The sequence below is a fragment of the Herpailurus yagouaroundi genome, unplaced genomic scaffold (genome assembly GCF_014898765.1).
Source record: "Herpailurus yagouaroundi ecotype Mexico unplaced genomic scaffold, PumYag 185, whole genome shotgun sequence".
Taxonomy (NCBI): domain Eukaryota; kingdom Metazoa; phylum Chordata; class Mammalia; order Carnivora; family Felidae; genus Herpailurus; species Herpailurus yagouaroundi.
In genome coordinates this window covers 2,842,675-2,847,983 of record NW_024412416.1, presented here as the reverse complement: position 1 = coordinate 2,847,983, position 5,309 = coordinate 2,842,675, and the positions used below count along the sequence as shown (strand labels likewise).

The 5,309-nt window shown below is 49.2% G+C and overlaps 1 long non-coding RNA gene across 4 annotated transcripts; it reads right to left on the bottom strand.

Moving 5' to 3' along the window:
- Positions 1–404: 404 nt before the first annotated feature.
- Positions 405–5,303, bottom strand: LOC121042303 (uncharacterized). 4 transcript variants are annotated; one of them, XR_005796091.1, is made up of 3 exons: positions 4,557–5,303; positions 4,069–4,443; positions 405–931 (listed from the first exon to the last, which is right to left on the bottom strand). It is a non-coding gene; the product is annotated as an uncharacterized LOC121042303 (long non-coding RNA). The 4 variants fall into 4 exon arrangements; XR_005796093.1 differs by having other exon boundaries at positions 4,069–4,446; positions 4,648–5,303; XR_005796094.1 differs by having other exon boundaries at positions 4,648–5,303.
- Between the last annotated feature and the right edge of the window lie 6 nt (positions 5,304–5,309).

The following is a 5,309-nucleotide window of genomic DNA, read 5'->3' as shown; positions in this document are numbered from 1 at the left end:
TCCCATCCGTCGTTTGTCTCCAGTCCTCATTCACTCACATAACATCTGCATTGTACATTTTACCACATCTGAGCACCAACCGTAATGTTATTCACCTCACAGTTTTGCTCAGATTGACTTCCTTTCAAAACATACATACCAACTTCTGCTTCTCCTTGCCTTGATATCACTGAATTCCAAGGTTTCATATACTAAATATGATTTTGTAATGCAATTAAGATGAACGTATAATAGTCAAAACAGACCCGTCTGTGTGCCCCCCAAGGTCACCACTGGCCCGTCTCACACCGGCCAGTCCCGCCCGGGAGACCGTGGCCAGGGCCTCGGCAAGGTCAAGTTCTCCCTGAGAACCCCTCCCCATCTCTTTGCAGCGGGCCGAGCAGCCTCCTTGTCTCTCTTCCTACTGACCTGTTGGTATTTGTTTTATTTGGTTGTTATATACTTTTTGTCTGCTTTGTCGTGTTTGGTTTTACGCTTTCCACTTTCCACTTAACGATGCTTCTTAACATTTTCCTGCTGGAGACCCCATCTTCTTTCTTTTCTTCGGAGTCGTGGAATCTACATCATGGCCTCTGTGTTACTTCTTCTGTTAGGTTGGTGCTCACGCCTCCCGAAAGGCATTCTCGCATTTGTGTTTCTTCGCTTGTTAGAGTCCATGAATCTCCGTATCCTCGTGTACACGTTTTACTACAATGACAGCTGTGCAATTTAAATAAAGCTGGAGATTTGTTTTATCAGCATAACAAAAACGATTCTATTAGTAGCTGAAATTTTAATAGCTCTGTTGACATAATTTTTATCTTTTGAACTGAAACGCGTAGGGAAGAAATCATTTTAGCACGAAGTTAAGCTGGCTAGTCATTCGGAGTTAGTTGTGAGACGGTCACAGCTGCATTTCAATTGATTGGCATCTCGACTTGTCACGGTGATGCTGAAAAGGCAAAAATTCTTCAGGTTATAAAGGTATTTCTTTTTTTTTTTTTTTTTAAGTAATGAGAACAGAGAAGGTGTGGTCATACAAAATGTTGAAAAAGATTAGAGCTTTAAATCCTTTTCTGCTCTGTGTTCTGTCACTTTAGAAGAGGACGAACACGGAACCCTCGTCCCTCAAGTGCGTCGCCATCCCGCTGGCGAGAAAGAAGGGTAGCCCGCCTTTGTTGCCTCAGTAAGGACTAATATTCCTATGTTATAGATGAGAAAACCAAAGCTAAGAGACTAGCTGACCAGTCGAAGGTCAACAAACTGAGGAAAACTCAAAACGTCACCCCTGATCCGGTGCACCTGTCTACGCAGCCAGTGCGTGCAGCCATTGTAGACGTCCCTGATTAAGTGGTCCTCGCGTTTCTGGGAGGTGGCCCGCCCCGTCTGCAGGCAGCTCCCAGCTCAAGGCCGCTCCTGTCCTCTGCTGGCATCTGCCTTCCAGAAGCATCTACCCTTGTCTCCCCCACCCCCCACTGTACTTTCACAGAAGCAGCCTCCCATTGAGAAAAGCTCCTAAGTATCGGAGAACTATCAGTCCCTCCACGTTCACGGCTTTCCCACTTTTGATCTTTCAAACTCCATTTACTGAGCACCCAGGATCGTGACCCGCTTCAACTTTTATTTAATTTGGTGTTATTGTTTTCTAATCTGTCATCCTCAAGTCTGACGAATAAATACTTTTAGCCCCGAGACTTCCCTCTGTTGCCAGAGGCCTGGCATTTGGTTCGTTGGTTGGTTGGAGCTGGGGGTCTGGGGTCGCTGGATTCCAATCCCAGTTCCCAGAATGGGGCCTTTCTGGAGCAGAAACGGCCATCGCAGCTTATCAGTACACTGTGAGAACTGACACTGTCCGGGTGTTCAGCATGGTGACTGACTTGTGCCATATGTCAGCACGTGGTGTTTGTTTTATTTTGTTTTACTTCCATGGCACGGAAGTCCTGCTAGGAGCTTCGTGCGGGGCTGGGACCACGGAGCTGTGGCTGCCTCACCACCTCCCCCACACAGGGTCCGGCAGCTCCCGGAGCCTTCACCTCAGGGCCCCGTTTAGTTCAGGGAAAGGGGGCTGGGAGCGAGGGGGCTGAGACCGCCTTCCTGCAGATGCCTCGCAGGACGGCCCCCACCTGGACTTGGGAGGCAGCTGTCCTGTTCCTCATAGGTTTGACAACAGCAAATGTGACTGAGCCTACCCCACGCCGGCCCAGGACACGCAGAGGGGTGAGCTAGGGGCAGCCTCGATTTCCTTGAGTTACTTGAGAAAGAATGAGCACTTCATGTGGGAAGTGAGGGCTCCGGGTCCCCAGTCCAGACCCACACTGTCAACGAGCCTGTGAGTCTGGGCCAGCCGCTTCCCGTTCCTCCGCTCCCTGCCACATAAAAGTTTGGGACCACACACTTGCTGGCATCCTGAGGTTCTACCCACCTGCTAGAATTCATCAGTTCATAGAAAGGGGTTCCACCTGAGAGTCTGGGGTCAAGCGGAGGATTCCACGGGTCCATTTCATCCCTGCTCAGGAAGAAGAAAGGGCACCTCCTTCCCGAAGGTCGGCGGGCCTCCAGGCTCCCGGAGTTCCTGTGTATCTTCAAGGTTTTAAAATTACCACCTCTGGTTCCTATTCCTCTCTGACATTGCAGAATGGTTATTACTGATGATTAACCAAATGAACGTTTAAATTTTAGAAGTCAAGCCACTTTTAAAGGCCCATTTTATACAATTTATGACACTTTCTCCCTCTTTACCCTCATAATTCCGAAAGCTTTTATAAGTATAAATGTGTGCTAGGATTCACTTCAGGTTTTTCCCTTCTATTTACAGCAGGTACGGGTGCTTTTGGTTTTATTAAGCCTTTTAGCACTATTTAACTTTTAAACTAAGCATGTATTGCTTTTAAGAACTAATCCAATAAAGACGTTCAGAACTTGAGACATGAAAATAAAACGTGATCCCGCTATTTAAAGAACCATCATGAAAATGCCGACGTATTGCTTCCCGGCCTGTTCGTCTGCCTCTCCTGATGCTTCCTGCGGGTTTAGTAACATACGCGCCTCTTGTCTCTTTCTGTTTGTCCAACCCAAGGACAGCATTTCCCATATTATCAAAACATTCTTCAAAAACGTTGTGTCCATGTTACATACACGTTAACAACAGGACAGCAAAAACCAAAATGCTTTCAGGCGCCCTCACCCACGTGGGCGGTACAGTCCCGTGAGGGACGCAAGGCTCGAAGTGTTTCCCACCTCCAGTTGAGGATCCACAGCTCAGAGGTGGGACGGAACTTGGGTGGTTCCGCTCACAGGCTCGGGTACCATTTATCAGCTGTGTGACCTGCAGCCCAACAGTGAATCTGAGATTTACTGAGTCCAAAGGTCACGTCACCATAGGGGTCCTGCTTAAGGAAAAGAATAAAGACCTCACTCTTGAAAACTTTTCTAAAACGTGATCCTGTGAATAAATTGCTTTCACCCCTCCCATGGCCATGCAAAGGCCCCGTGCACACGAAGAGCCCAGAGCTCAGGCTTCACTTGCTTTAAGATAAATAAATCTGCCTCCGCCTGGGCAAGAGACTTAACCTACCTTCATCTGCAAAATGGGGACAACAGAAGTGACTTTACCTTTTCTTAATTTGGGACAACTGAAATTCTCGATTACATTACCAGACCACACTCTGCACTCTGCAAGCTCCTTTCTTTTGCTAATAATAATAATAAAACAAAACAAAACAAAACAAAACAAAACCATGGCCACCTCGGGAAGTTCTTGGGGAAAGCGTCCTGTGTCGGGAAAAGTAATTAACCTCTGGGGTCCTAAAGGAGCCTGGGAAAGTCTAGGCAAAAACTAGGGAGGTGGGTCTGTTTAAAAACAGAACTGGACTTTGCGAGTTTTATCATGTCTTGGCTTATTAAATCCACTAATTGAGAATTAAATTTTCCAGATTGTTACTTTTATAACAGCACTCGAGTGTCAGAAAATCCCCTGACCGGTCAGCACTGGATACAAGTAGAGAAGATACGAAGTGACTGTGGGTTAAGCACCACCCCACCCCAAACTAAGTACGTTTGCTTAGTGCTTTGTAATTTACAGCGAGTTACCTTTCACCGTCATTATCCATCGGCTCAAACAACCCCCCGAGGCAGGTGGGACGCTGGATACTAGCCTCTTCTCAGAGACCAGCGTGCTGAAGCTGAGCTCGGCTGGGGGGTCGGGTCTGTCAAACATCACCCTCCTAGACTCTCAGGAGGCCCTTCGATTTTGTGGGCGTCTTCAGAAAACCACCCGATCTTTGCATAGGTGTTCCTGAAGCACTCTGGTCTACGGAGGGCGGCCCGGGCTGCATGGAATGCCAGTGGGCACCTGACCACAGGCAGCTCTCCATGAATTCGTCGGGTCGGAGTTTGAGCTTATCCTCCAAGTGGGCTCAGATGTGTGATTTCATTGAACACCTGCAGTTACGGCCGGGTACAGATCTGCTGGGGGAGAAGGACACCTGTCAGTTCCACAAAGTGTCACACACACCGTCCTGGGAATGACCCAAGGACCCCAGGGACTCTCAACAACATGGGTTTCTGATTTAACCTACCTGAAATCTTAACACTGCAGGTAGGAGGGCAGGATGTGTGCAGGCCTGTCCCCCAGCAGGAGCAACCCTGGGTGGGGGAGCCCCCATTTACCCGTGTGCGGGCCTCACTAGCAGTGGACGCTGAGGAACAACTTTACTTTCATGGTGTTGTTTGAAAAAGGAAACCCCACTTGGCCCAATCGGGAGGTTATTAAATTCCTGGAAACGGAGCTGAGAGGCCAGCAAAAAAGCCTGTGGTGTTGGCAACACGTAAACGCGGAGGCCCTGGGAGTCCTCTCCCTGTCTGCCCTGGCCTTTATAGGCCCTGAGCAAGGCCATTCCCGGCCAGGACCCTCTCCACGGAGAACCTCCTTCCTCCGGGCACCCCCTCCTCACCCACAGATGAGTGGGACGGGAGCCCACAAACCAGGTTGAAAAAGACAAGAATTCACTAGAGTACTAGGCGGTGGCTCTCCAGAGGACTTGCCACCGCCTCTGCCCCATCTCCCTCTCTCTGTCTCACGCACACCCCAGACTCAGGGAAGCTGACACAAACATCCTGACGAAATAACCACTCTGAGCGCCTTCTAAGCCTCATTTCCCCGAGGAAGTAATCAGCACCTCTTCTCCAAGACAGCTCCAGGTGAGCAAGAAGGGAACACCTTCCCGTGCTCAAAAGTAAAGGCGTTTGCGGCACTGCCCACTGATTCCGGAGCGCGCTCGCATCTACTGTCACAGTCAATTCTCCGAACCCACGAGGTGGCCGGGGCAGGT